The following is a 12,693-nucleotide window of genomic DNA, read 5'->3' on the forward strand; positions in this document are numbered from 1 at the left end:
AAAGATCAGCATTTACAAGCCTGCGATCCTCTCATGGAAAAATGTTTGAATCGATGCGAGTCGCCAGCTTTCTTCTCTCCCCATTCACAGTCCAGGGGAGGTTCTCGTGTTTCAGCAGCAGTTTCCTATCTGAGCAGATATATATATTTATATATACACACAGATACATACACGTTTATATTCCTCCATATGCTGAACACAAACCAGACTCCACCACCCCAACTCAGCTCCTGTCAACGCCTGCAGGGTGAGACAGATCTGAGGCTAAGAATAGGGCTGAGCATCTATTAATGCCATTTAAATCCTATAGTAGTCCTTCAAAGTGTATTGTATGTGTGTGCTCACTTTATGATGATAAACATGCCTGACCTCCAGGTGGAGAATCAAATAAAAAACACATATCACTGCATCTAATTTGCATTTATCATAAGATATCATTGATGTTTTTTTTATATAGTTATGGATACAGGTGGTTGTTTGCCACTAAATCTTTCATTACTGCACCAACAAACTGTTGACCTCACACCAGGTGGTGTGTGTGTGTTTGTGTGTGTGAGGACAAAAGTGACCAACAACAATGGATCTTAATCACTGGGCCGGCCAGTGAGTAATATCCGCGCTATGCAGCATTTTCAGCATCCTCGCTGACAAACTCAGTAAGTATTTGACAATGAAGTGCGGGAATGTTAGAATGTGAAGGAAATGACAGACGGGACAATTCAAAAAGTGACTTTGCGCAGACAGAGAGGTGACACTGGAGTGGTTTTACAATGATAAAGCGTGATCTTTATCGCCGCCGCCCTCCTGCTAGTCTCAAGTGTGTATTCGTGCCCTCAAGGGTGAAAGCAAGCGCCGCTGCTTGCTGCCCCTGCTGGGATGTGTTTACACTCCAGCCAAGGTGAGACTAAAGCTCTTGTTTTGTCAAGTTTGGATTAAAAAAAAAGAAAGTTTATACAGAGGAGATGAAGAGGAGAAAAGATGGATGGATGGATGGATGGATGGACGGAGAGAAAAGGGAGAGTGGGGAATATGTTGAGCAGACGGCCAGACCACAAAGAGTGAAAAATGGAAAGACCAGATGTGCTTTACTTACAGCCAACTGAGGAAGGGGAGGAAGACATGCAACAAGGGTCCCAAACTGGATTTGAAATCCAGGATGTTTATGGTTTTACATGTAATGTGTTTTAGTAGCTTGAACTTGTTAAGACACCCCCCGAAATTAAGTTTTTAAAACTTTTATGAAGCTCTCTGGAAGTGATCTGACGACAAAACTGAAACAGACGACGGATGAAAAGGAACTATTTTCCACTGGTTCAAAACTATAAATTATCTTCATGATGCTAACAACAGAGATTAATTAAAAAGGACTCATCCAGTTCAAAGAAGCCTGAGCAAAGTCTAATAGCAAAATAAAAAGTCTCATTAACTTTTGTGTGTATAGGTCTTTGAGGGATTGAAGCAAGGAGAAGCAGAAAATGATGAATCCAGGCAAGCGGTTTAAGTTTAAGAGCAATCAGGGTTATTCAGCATTACATCATGGGAGTGTATGCGGTGCAGTGTGTGTGTGTGTGTGATTCCTTTACTCCCACAAAAGCACTCAGGGTTGGTTTCAATGGCTCCAGGCTCGTTTATTACAGTAAAAGCAGCCTGGCACCAGAACTGCTGATCAATCGCACCACCACCACCACCGCTGCTGCTGCTGCTCAGTCAGTCACTGCAGAGTTACACAACAGCCACTGGAGGGAGGAGAGGAGGAGGAGGAGGATGAAGATGATGATGAGGCAGGAGAAGGAAGAGGACTACAGGAGGAAAAGGTATAGCAGAAGATAAGGTGACTCTAGAGGGTATGGGACAGAGAAGAGGGAGGATGGTGGAGGTAGAAGAGGGTGAACGCTGCAGACCACAGAGGCACAATTAGCCTGGGCTTTATTGATGCAGTTCAAAACAGCCCCCCTCCACCACCACCACCTCCTCCTCCTCCTCCTCCTCCTATTCAGTCTCAATCCATTCCTCCTTCCTGCACTTATTCACCGGCTGCACCTCAACTGCCCTCTTGATTTTATTGCTCCTTTTGCAGCCCCTTCATTAAACTAATTTGAGCTTTCTTGCTTCTTTCGCAATCCCCATTTCAATACGAGTCCCTTTTCTCCATGCATCGCCTCCCTCGCGTCATGAGCTCCCCCCTTTTTTCCCCTTCTTTTTTCTCTGTCCATCTAGCCCTGCATTCCTCTTCCTGGTGCATGTTGTGCAAGAACGATGTGAACTTTAAGCGTGTGTCCATGCATACTAATTGCAGTTAAAGATGGCAGTCGATGCTCTTTTTTTCATCAAAAGGAGGTAGCTGCAGCTGAAGGTGTTGATTTTCTGGTTTTAATAAAAAAAAAAAAACTCTTTTCTCTGCCTTGTTCCCAGTGACAGAGAGAGTCATTGCTGGCTGTGGTGCGCCTGTGGAATAGCCCTGGCCCCTTCCACTCCTACACAGGCTTTCCAGGAATACATCGCACAGAGTCAAACGCTGGACCGCAGTGCACAAACACACATAACACACACACACAGCAACTTGAGTGCATGCATGAGAGGAGAGCTTTAGAGAGGCCATGTCCCTGCATATGCCAAGTTCCCTAACACAGAGGTGCTACTGACAGAAAGCACACACACACACTCATGCACACACGCGCGCACACACTCATGCACACACACACACACACACACACACACACACACACACACACTCAAGCACGCACACACACGCACACTAAAAAAATGAATCTCACAAAACTATGTGTGTATGTTACGCAATTTAATGTACATAGGATCTTGCTGCCAAGCACCAAGAACACACTGTTTCACTCGTTCACACACCCTAAATATGTTTCAACACACACAAACAAACACACACACACACACCGGGCACAGTTAGAGGTATATGTGTGCTGGAGACGGGCCAAGCGGAGCAGTATGAAAGGGCTCATATATACGGCCCGGCTGTGCGACGCCAGGAGTTGGACAGTCTGTCTGTGCGTCTGTCCTACGCATACAGCCTGGTCTATATCGAGGGGACACAACTATAACTCACCTTTTATAGTTACCTCAGTGTCTGTCCACTTAGTCACCCTATAGGCCTCTGTTGCTCTGTCTGCCCATCTAGGTAGCTTCCAATCACACAGTCTGATACTGGTCTCTCCGTATGTAGAAGCTTGTGAGAGTTAAGTGTGAATTAATGTGCAAAGTGACAGTGATGTTGACATTTTCTCCAATGTCTCCCGGATGCCCCCAGAGTCAAATGTTATGTCTGGGTGTTTTTTAGGGGCTCTGCACCCAATCAGTATTATCTTTCCGTATCTAGACAGCAACTCAAATTCCAGGAAATGAAATGCAACCTTAGCCACACGCTGATCACTGCTCAGGCATTTTGAGAATGTGAAGTTCAGCACTAGCTTTGGAAAACCATTGAACTTCCAAAAAACTATTTTTCCATTTTCCAGAGTTATGGGGACACTAAGCTGATTAATGGGTTAGGCGATGAAAAGATAATTAACTTATCTGCAAGTAATAATAACTGACTAACCACTTTTAAAAGCAAAAATGTTCAAAATCAAATGAGAACATTTGTTGGTTTTCTTCACCCCATTTGGTTGTAAATTGAATATCTTTAGTTTCTTGACTGTTGGCCTGACAGACTGTGTAGACGGGACATTTTTCTGCATTTTCTGACATTTCATAGAACAATAATTTAAAATAATAGTTAAAATATTTGATAAGGAAAATAATCGTTACATTTCTTTGCATTTAAGGAGCCTGGAGAGAATTAACACTCTTCATTAAAAATATAAAACAGGGGTAATTTTATTGGCTGATTAGAGTATTTTTTAAATGACAATATATTTAGGTTACTTTTAGTTTAGTAAATCAATTAAGTAAAGTAAACAGTTCATTATTTCCCCACCATACTTTCAGTGGCAGTGTGGACAAGACTTGTATCTATGTATCAATGTATCTACATTTTTTCTCATGTAATCTTGATTTTCTGATGTTTGGTTTTTTAGTCTGCCTGCATCTTAAATCAATGTTGACCTATAAAGAGTAAATCATTCATCATTTGAACTGTTCATCATGTCTTATGGGCTCGCATACCAAACTAGAGATGAAGCACTGAAATGGGGAACTGCCGAGGCCCGTGTGACTATGACGCCACCTACTGTTCAGCAGAAATAACGCAGCGCTCATGTGGAAAGAACGGACAAACATCTCCTACTCTCTCGATCTTTCTCCTAGGGGGGGTTGCTGTGCTAAGTGAGTTGTGCTGATGGCTGAGAAGCAGTGATGAGAGAAAGGCAGCAGGCAGGGCAGGGCAGAGGTGTAGGCAGCCACTGATGTCCTGTTGACTGGTATGCGGTCTGGTATTGCTGGCATGTGAATAAAGGCTTTGCACCAGCAGCGGATGGGAGGAGGTGAGGAGAGAAGATTTAAAAAAAAAAAATAGATAAAGAGAGGGATTTACATGCAAGAAAAAGACAAGGGAATAAAGGAGAAGGAAAGCAGCACTGATGCCACGGTGACATCTGGAATTGCTGGTATGTGAAAGACGTTGAGGGCATGCAATGAAGACGAGGAGAAGCGAGGCCTGTGGTGGTAACAAAACCACTAGGGTGAGTCGTTGGCACTCCGAGCACCCGTAGGATCCTTTGTGGAGAAAATGTATGACTCTTCTCAAAGCATACCATGAGTGGAGAAAAATAAATCCTGCAGAGAGGTTTGACATTAGTGGAAAACCTTAAAATCTTAAGCTGAGAGGATGAGGTGAAGACATAAACCATCAGTGCGTCTTTAGTAATGACTGCCAAAAAAATCATGATTTGAATATCCAAATATTCAGACCTGACCCTGTAACTTTGACTTGATCCTCAAAACAAAGGGAACATTAAAAAACAAACTTCCTGTACGATTGATGTCCGTGTCTGCCTCTGGCTGTTGGAGCACTGGTATAGCTGGTTTAATACTGCAGCCGTTTGATACGGTCATGTGATACTAGACTGGAAAGAGCCCACAGAGCCCGATGCACACTGGGAAGGCCTGCGAGCAGTGATTATGCAACAAGATCTGATTTCATGCTCATTGGATCACTCTTGCTTTCCTCTCTCTCTTATTATTCCAAACACTTTATTTCATCTGCATTTCTCTTTATGCCTCTGATATCTAACTTTTCCTTTTGAACTACTTCCTGCCTCATCACTCATACAACACAAACACACAGAGCTCACACCACCCCTCTCTTTGGGAAATAGTGAACTCACATGACCTGCTAAAAAAATCAATATGTTTGACCAAACAAAGTTGCCTAACTGCTCACAGGTAAGCATTTTATGCCCTGTAGCATGCTCCTAACATGTAAAGTGTGCTAAACATGTGCTGCCCTCTTGTGGTAAAAAAACATCACATCCAAATCTGTACACACAAACCCATCAATTATTCTTGAAGTCAAGCTAGTGTTGCCGGTCGACTTTTGAGGGCTGCAGCACACAGACGACTACGTACATTTAAGACAAAGGCGCTCCTGAGTTGTGGCTGTGGTATTACCGTGCCACAAACAGATCAGACTCAAACCAGAACAGCTAAGAAACGTCCAACATGCTGTTAGGGCAGAGCAGTGCTGAGGATCAGTCAAGCCAGATAATAACTAACAGAGAGGCTGAAAAGGTGAAGAAAAGAAACACAGGTACCTGTTACAATGCTTTTATCAACGTCTGTCAAAAGGTTACAAAACACATCAGGATAATACTGATAAGTTCAAGGACATCTCAATAACTTCCAAGGTCATTAGTGTCATCAAAACAAAAGGCATTTCTATGTGTAGTCTAATCACAAGCCATTACTTCCGAGGGCTAACCTGGTTATTTGACAGAGCCTGAACTAACATGACATGATTTTTACCCATTGTTAAAATGCAGATCTCCCGCAGAGGTTCACAGAGTTGAGGTGCATTAATAGATTTGATGTTTTTATTTTCTGAGTAGTCTTCTAAAGACGTATTTCATGGTTCAGAGGTCTAATTATTTGGAGACGTGCACATGTGAACACACACACACACACACAAAAAACTGACATCATCAGTAAATGACCTTGAGGATGCAGACAAGATTTGAACAGCTTAATGGTCACAGTGGACAAAACACTGCGCTTCATATCCTGCCATGACAGATGCAGGAAAAACGCACAACAAACCTAGGAAAATGTGCCACTGATGTGTCTTTTTGTGTATTTAAATCTCCAGACTTGTGGTTATGTAAAAAGAAAGCATGCATTGAGCACATGGCGCTGGAAAAGATTTTTATCCAGGTAGCTAATCTCCACACTGGAAACCGTTTTTCTTCCACGCACACCCGCTGCTGATGTGCGCGCGCCACAGCTGCCGGAGGTTACGTTACATCTGGTATGTGTAGTGTAGCGCGTTTGTGGAAGGGTACGCTATCAAGTCTCTGCGCAGTCTTTGAAGACACCGGTGACCTCTAACCACCTTTGACCACAGCTGCTCACCTTTCAGCTGTCAGAGATGCACTTCAGATAGATAACTCTAATATACCGGCTTGAGTGAAGGTCTCGCTGCAATATAAGGCAAGAGGAAGTAATATAGCGAGGTCAGCTGCTCTGAGCAAATTCAGAGAAGAAACACAATAAAGAATTTATGTGTTCTATTAAAGTTTCTGGGATAGACAGAAAAATCCAGCTTAAAATCGTGATCACTGCAGCTTTGGAGAGGTTTGTGTATTTCCTATTTTTAGCTGACATCACATTCATGTCCCAGAGGCCACTTCACTGTCAAATTAACAAATATAAAATATGGCAGAGGACACAAAGGCAAATAACCAGTATTTAGGCATGCAGTGCAGCTACTGAGTTCGCTGACAGTGGAGGGGACATCCGAGATGGAGGAGACCGAAAGGCTCACAGAGGCACGTGTGGTTAGAGATCACGCTCACGTTGCTGTTTTCTGAGTGACAGACGCCCAAACTGGAGCCCGCATGAGGAAAGCAACACTTCCTGTGTTTGTGCATCTCACTGTTTGCTTTCCTCCTCAGCGCAACGAGTGACGAAGACTTCCTGCAAGCTCCTCCTGCTCCAGACTCTCTGGCCTGGCAGAGAGGCAGAACAATGAGGAGGAAAGGAGAGCACGTTACAGTACTGGGTGGGGCAGAGAGGGAGATAAAAGGAATAACACACACATATACACAAGCCAAATCTGAGGCCATATGCAAACAGAGGCACGGATACAGGTGTACATAAGAACACACACCTCAAACAAGCAAACACGCAGCCAGTGATAACTGTGATAAAGTCAGATACAACATGAAAAGGGGGAAACACGGAGACCACAAAAAGACAGACATCAAACCAAGAGTTATGACCCGTTAGCCTCTTTCATTCAGGAAGTGTCTCGCTGCACTAAACCTCACTCGATGCAACAAGGCTAAAATTGTCTTAACATGAAAGAGTCACCACCACCTCACAGAGGTTGCATGAAAATCCCCAGGGATTATGTCCCATCTGCGTGCACTGTATTTCTGCTCCCTCCCCTCCTCTGCTCTCCTCCCTGGCCCTGAGCAACACATGAACTCAACAGAGCGGACCAAAAACCCCTGACCTACTGTTCCTCCATGAGAGGAAACGGATGTGGGGAATGTCTCTCGCTCGCTCTCGTTCTCTCCCTCGCTCGCACACGAAACAAACGTGCAAACTGACACATCATCCAGCGGCTTGAGGAAAAGAAGCAGCTTACAGCGCGGATATCCAGCCCACCAGGGTTCATACACACATATGGCCTCCTCCAGAGCCACAGATAGACCTTTACTATTTCTATCTGTCGCTCTTGCCAAATCCTGGCTTTTGAAGTAGAGTCAGCGAGGTCACAATGACTCAATTCAATATTCAATGTGTTAGAAGGAATTTGAGGTTTAAAAAGAAGCATTACACCTATCATGGCTTGAGCTTTGACACCACAAATATCTAACAGAAAGCTTGTGTTACTAACTGGGGCATGTTTTTTTTAAAAACACATCAGCATTTATCAGGCAGGAAAATGCCGATGAAAATGAGTTGCACAGTGGGAAATGTAGTATGCAGTATATTTAGAGCTTTGGTTAGGGTTAGGATGATTCCATGACTTTGTTGCTGCTTCAGTTTTGAGTATTCATGTTGATGTTTTTTTCATTATTAAAAAGGAGCAGGATAACTATCAACCAACCTAGTTTACAATCAGACGTTGCAAAGAAAAAACGGCAAAAATAATCACAGTGGTAGGCTTAGTGACTAAAATGATTGATCTATTATCAAAATAGTTTTAAAATCAGAGTAATAGTTGTCAACAGAGGTGCAACGTTTCCTCAAATATAAATATAACTTAGTTCCTGGATCTTGCCCCAACAGACGTGTGTTTGAACTGCACTTTTAAAAAAGTGAGGCATTAGTTATGTGAATATGACCGAGCCGAGCTGCACAGGGCTGCAATGCTGCACACAGAACAAGCAGCACTGCACGGTCAGTGACAGTGACAAGCACTAACTAGTTGCATAATAATTAGACAACACAGAAAACAGTATTGGCCGCTTCTTAAAAGGCCTCAACGTCACCAGCACTGCTTTGCGGAGGTGACATGGCATACTTCCAGCGAGGAAGAAAGAGAAATGGTATGCAAAAAACATGAGGTCACAAGTCACCGTTCGCTTCGCAGATCTTCTCCCTCCGTCCCTCTTTATGTAGGCTAATCTCTTCCATCTCACCTCCCCGAGATGGCCGGCTCACTTAGCCTCATTTAACCAGCTAACAGCCGGTAATAAATCAACAGGACACTCCTCTCACCTCTAATCTGTGGTTGCCTGTTCTGCTCCACACACTCCCTCCTGATATATGATGAGGCAGCTACTGTAGGTAGAAAAGTCTCTGTTTCCCAACAGAGGCTTTTCTACCTACAGTAGAGAAGAACAACCTACGAGTCAGACAGCAAGCAGAAAACAAGGCGGAGAAGATCGAATTGGAGGCGAAGGAGGAACACTAGAAAAAAGGGGGAGGTAGAACGGACTTAGACTCCCCATTTTCTTAGTTTCCCAGCTGGAGTTTAGAGAACGTTTCATCAATCTTTGTTTTGTCCTTTGTCACATACTTTGGATTTTAGATTCCTCTTCAGTCTAATATATCTGGTAATATAATACTGTCTAAACGTTCATACTAGAAATATCTGATCAGAAGAAGAAGAAGAACCCAGAACACACAAATGCAGTACAAGGGCTCATAGACATGCAATGTGGAGAGAGATGGTGGAGTGATGGGCAGCACCCCTGAGGAGCCCACTGCGAGCAGTTGGGGCACCTCGGCAGTGCCCAGGAGGTGAGCTGGCACCTCTCCAGCTACCAGTCCACCTTCCATATTTTTGGTCCATGGTGGACTTGAACTGGCCACCCTCCGGTTCCCAAGCCAAATCCCTATGTACTGAGCTACTGCCGCCCAAGTGAGGATTAAGCAAGTCTCTAGTCTGTACTGTAATTTATAGAGGTTGGATACTCAATTCTAACATGACTAAAACCAAGATCAATAAAGTCCGAAACTAATTCGTTTGTCTACTAATTACCAAATTACCTCCTGACTCCTCCATCTAGGACCAAGCACCGAACCTGGGGCGACAGAGCCTTTTCTGCAGCTGCCCCCTCCCTCTGGAACTCTCTCCCCAAACACATCCGTGACTGTACCGACCTGCCCATCTTCAAATCTCTGACAAAAACACACCTTTTTAAAATTGCTTTTAATGTTTAACGTCGAATGTGTTTTTAGTGCACGGTCTTTATTGTTTTGATGATTTAATGTTCTTCTCTGTAAAGTGTCTTTGAGTACCCTGAAAAGCGCTTTCAAATAAAATGTATTATTATTAAATTACTTATCTGAAGATATTGCAGAGACAGAAAGACACAGCATGCCTAACTTGTAATATGTCACTGACGGATCGAGCTGGACATGATGGTGAGAAGTCCTTCCTTCCTTCCTCTGGCTTCCTGGATTAAGCTGTGGCAAAGTGAGCTGCTGGCCTCACTCCCACGCCTGGACTCCTCCTAATACCCTGTGTTTACAGCCAGTCTTAAGCACAGCTAGCTTTTAACCTAGCCCATGCTACCAGGCTGTTGGCTCAGTGTTAGCATTTATCATGAGCCACCCAGCTCAGAGACCACCGGTGATTAAAAAGGCTTTCAGGAGAGGTCACGTTCAGCAGATCTACAGGACTGCCCAACAGAGGAGGAGGAAAGCCAGACATAGGCTGTGTTATAATGAAGTACAGTGTGCTCTGTGAGCACATGGACACGTTCCCCAGCGTGACCCTCTGTAAGCACTCAGTCAGTCTGACTTATCCGTGTTTACACGCACTTCCTAAAGGGGATATCAGAGGCCCTATGGGGGTCAAATCTTCTGTTGTGCGTCTTGTGTTTTTGTGTTGTGTCCAGCCTTGAGCTGTTCTGCCTCAATCCAGGGCCAATCAGCAGCTCCCATACAGTGACCCCAACCCAGCAGCGGAAATCAGACGACCCTGAACACCAGCTCCCTCTCTGTTATCCTTTTCGCCTTCGTTCCAAGTCAGACTCTTCCCTGGAAAACATCTCCGTCCTCCTCCACATCCTTTTTTAGATGTGAAGCACCTCACATTGCTGGCTTATGACACACTCCCGCATTAGTGTTTAGCAGGCTGCAGCAGTTTTTACGCCAGCTAAGATATAGATAGATTTTGTCACTAAAATCTTGTGGATATTAGCGCTTTACTTAAAAATGCAGCGATGCAGTCAGTCGTTTTAGCTTCTGACGTTTCTGTTTTTGGAGTGTTGATCACACAAGACAAAAAATCTGAAACTATCTGCTTGGGTTTTATCAAACAAATGCCTGTCTGATAAGTCAGATGTCTAATAAGTGAATAATTATTAGCTTCTCTTGCTCCTCTTCTGGGTGTGATCATTAGTTCAGTTGGCCCACCATTGCTGTGAACACATTTCAACCTGTTGCTACAAAACACCAAACATCAGCTTTGGAAAATATGTAAATTCATTTATCATGTCGACTAAATCTGCAACTGCTGCTGCAGTTATTTTCCTTGGTTTAAAAACCTCCACAGTGAATCTTCTGGGTGTGGATTTGTGTTAATTATACTTAAGTTAACTCTTTAAAAACAAGGGCGCACCTCATTTTTTAAAAACGATCCCACGTCGCCTCCTCCCTTCACTCCATCACACGCTGTCCGCTCCCTCCCTCATTTGGCTGTCACAGTGGCAGGAAGTTGAGGAGATGTACAGGCCATATGTGCAGATCAGAGCCATACGGCGAGGTTGTCAGCGGACACATATGAAACATATGGCTGCTGGTGCTGCTGGCCTGTCAGCTATTAAGCCGGTTGTATCGCCGTCTCCCTATAATCTTACTGACTGCCTCGCTGCTGTTTAATTTCTCGCCTAAAACACATCCACATGTGCTGTACGAGTGTTAACACACACATATGCATGTGTAAACACACACACACACACACGGGGAAAGATGAAAGGTGGGACGACAGAAAGAGGGGAAATCCTTTTTCTCATGTACATCTTCCTATGAGCGGATGAACTTTGGTCTCTCTCTTTGTGCTTTTTTTTTTCCTCTTCAATAAGCCTCTTGTTTAAACCTGTCCAACACACCTCACCACACCCTGCTCATGTGTTACAGTAACACCTGACACCGTTTAGTGGGTCATTTCTTCCCTGTGTGAGATAAAGTCCTTTTAATTTCAGGTTTATTTTGTTTCTTTGTCACTCAGGAGCTGAAAACGCCTCACTGATAAAGAGAGAGGCGAGACGACTGTAACGTTTACTGATGAAGTTGATGACCTGGGAAGTTAGCTCACCTTTGCACTCCTCTAAAACATAGGAGCTAAACAACTAAGATCTGTTCAAGGAAACGTGGCACCTCCATGACGCAGAAATTAAGCGAATGAGACAGACAATAATAAACGGACAGAATAGGAGACACAGTGTACCCAGTTAACGTCTAACTGAGTTTAAAGGAATCAGTGCATCTCATCATGAGCTCTACTCCCTAGTTCTTTTCCAGTCGGTGAAAGAAAAGGAAACTCTTCGGAGATTAAGTCACTGCATGCAAAACTGTTACACGAGGCAAATCAGGATGCACACCGCCCATGACATCACCGTCTACTTCCTGTCCAAAGCTGCCTGAAAAGGAAGTTCACAATTGAAAAAAAGGTCAAGAGCAGCTTGCTCACTCCTTCCTCCGAGTACAGCAGGTAAGTACGTCTTCATGTTCACATCCATCATGTTCGCGTTATTACTCTTTTATTCCCTGCACGGGCTCAACTGCAGCTAATGTAATCCCATTTAGAGAGAGGGTATCCATGGCGCAGGGCTCATCCATACACACACACACCTATACATAACCAGCCAGGGGGGAGGAGGGAGTTGTTGATTAAAAAAGGAGGATAAAGAAAAGAGCAGGATGCTGAGGAAAGTTTGAGAGGAAGAAAATAAGGAGGAGGAGCGGTACAACACCGAGTACTGAGATGAACTTGGCTCCCTGAGGCGTGCATGCGCGTGTGTGTGTGTTTATACTCGACTCGCCTACCCTGATGCAACGCAGAGATCTCTAATCCAATTACAGCTCCGACCAGCCTAGCGGCCTAGC

The 12,693-nt window shown here is 44.1% G+C and overlaps 1 protein-coding gene across 1 annotated transcript in view; it reads right to left on the reverse strand.

Moving 5' to 3' along the window:
• Nucleotides 1-12,693, reverse strand: part of mob2a (MOB kinase activator 2a) — a 55,556-nt gene that overhangs the window by 33,585 nt on the left and 9,278 nt on the right. The window lies entirely within an intron of this gene.

Source organism: Larimichthys crocea, chromosome XXI (genome assembly GCF_000972845.2).
Source record: "Larimichthys crocea isolate SSNF chromosome XXI, L_crocea_2.0, whole genome shotgun sequence".
Lineage (NCBI taxonomy): Eukaryota > Metazoa > Chordata > Actinopteri > Sciaenidae > Larimichthys > Larimichthys crocea.